Here is a 1,986-nt window from a genome sequence, read left to right as displayed (position 1 = left end):
TTCACAGTTGAATTAATACAGTTATACAATATTGAACTCAGTATAAATCCCAGGGAAGGTGCTGGGACCAGGACCAGCAGTAGGATCTTAAGGTCACAGAGAAAAGAAGAAAGAACTGGTCAAGCAGAGGCAAAGGAAAGAGAACTTGGTCAGGCCAGGGAGAGGCCAGAGAACAGTCTTAGGAGGAAGGTGAGTTGAGTAGGGGGAGCAGGATGACAGGGTCAGGAGAGCAGACTGCAGTGTCTATGCAGAGGCACTGTGTGAACGAAGGAGTGCTTGGGCCTTGGAGTCTTGAGGTCCTGAGTTTCCTAAGATGACAAGAATCTGGCAGCAGGCTGGGCTGGGCTGGGGCTGGAGGTAGGTACAGGTGCGGCAGAAATGGCCTATCAGGGAGGGTAGGTATGTGGACTTAGGCCTGAGGACAACAACCCTTGGGCTACACAGGGCTGTGGACATTTGTCATTTAGCTGAGTGGAAGGTGAACCAGGCCCCTAGAAGACACAAAATCTGTGAGAGACCCAGTTCAGGGAGGGGGCCTGGCAGAGCTGGTTCAGTGACAGTGGCGACGGATGAAGAGGACAGGATGGCACCCATGGTGATGAGACTTGGTGACACTTGCTCCACCCTCACCCTTCCCACCACAGCCTGCAGCCACACTACCCTCTAGAAGGCCCTGGCAGTTTATGGCACTTCCTCCTGTCCTCCTGCCCCTTTGTGCACCCCATTTCCTATTCTAGGGCTATGTTTCCCTCCTCACTTGACATGTTCCAATCCAGCAAGACCGTCTCCTCCAGGAAGTCCTCCAAGACCACCTGCCAGCCTGATGGTAGGAGCCTGGGAGAGAGGCAGTGATAAACCAACTCCTAGATCATTGGCTCCTGGGTCCAGTGATTTCTCCAGAGGAAACTGGAAGACAAGAGAAGAGAAAATAGGCCCAGGTGGAGTACTGAAGGTTGCCAAGATTCAAGAGAGCAAAGGAACTGAGGGACGAACGCAGCTGGAGAAGTAGGGGGAGGTACTGCAAGGTCGCTGGGGCCCGGGAAGGAGGGGGTGGTATTAAATGAGTGGAAGCTCAGGAGGGTAAGGTGCCACCAAGGTGGATGAGGAGTTAATAAGGGGCCGGGAAGGAACAGTAGGATCAGAACCCAGACTGCAGAGGGCTGGAAAGAAAGAATTCTTGGGGGAGATTAAATACGTGTGTAGGGCTGGCACTTGTAGTGCGAGGCTGGAGACCTTCCACATAAAGGTGGAGGGAGAGATGCACCGTGGCATCTGTAGCGACAGAATCTGCTTTCTGGGCGCAACAGCCTGTCACCTCTCTGAAGACCAATTGCCTGAAGGTAGCAGTCCCAAGCCTGCTCCAGAACCATGAGCGATCAGAAGGCGGAGAACAAAAATGCAGACATATCTGAAGAGATGTAACAGGACGGTGGAGTGCACTACTCAGGTGTTGGAGAAATATGATATAGACGAGGATACTGCCGCCTATATCAAGGAGTTTGACAAGAAGCATAACCCCACCTGGCACTGCATTGTGGGGCAGAACTTCGGTGATTATGCGACACAGGAAATCGAACACACTTCATCTACTTCTATCTGGGTCAAGAGGCCATTCTGTTCAAATCTGGTTAAAAGCATGGACTGTGCCAAATACCCAGTGATCCATCCAAAAACTAGAGCCTTCAGCCTTACTAAGGGAACACCTCATTTGGAATCTTTGTTTTGTACAAGGCTTCATCCTCTGTACTAGTTTGTGGTTATAAAATAGTAAAACAGCCTATATTTCTATTTATTTTCTATTCCATACCTCTCTGTCTCATTTTTTTCCTTAGCCCATGCCTTTAAAAAAAATAAATCTGAGCCAGGTGCGGTGGCACTCACCCTTTAATTCCAGCACTTGGGAAGCAGAGGCAGGCGAATCTCTATGAGTGCGAAGCCACCCTGGTCTACATAGCAAGTTCCAGGCCAGCTGGGGCTACAGGGAGA

General features: G+C 50.7%; 1 pseudogene; it reads left to right on the top strand.

Moving 5' to 3' along the window:
- The first annotated feature begins 1,368 nt into the window (after positions 1-1,368).
- LOC103728496 lies at positions 1,369-1,632 on the top strand (annotated as a pseudogene).
- The last annotated feature ends 354 nt before the right edge of the window (positions 1,633-1,986 follow it).

This window comes from Nannospalax galili, unplaced genomic scaffold, assembly GCF_000622305.1.
Source record: "Nannospalax galili isolate Female #2095 unplaced genomic scaffold, S.galili_v1.0 C49413774, whole genome shotgun sequence".
NCBI lineage: Eukaryota > Metazoa > Chordata > Mammalia > Rodentia > Spalacidae > Nannospalax > Nannospalax galili.
The sequence above is the reverse complement of the archived record's forward strand: the minus strand, read 5'-3'. Positions and strand labels throughout refer to the sequence as shown.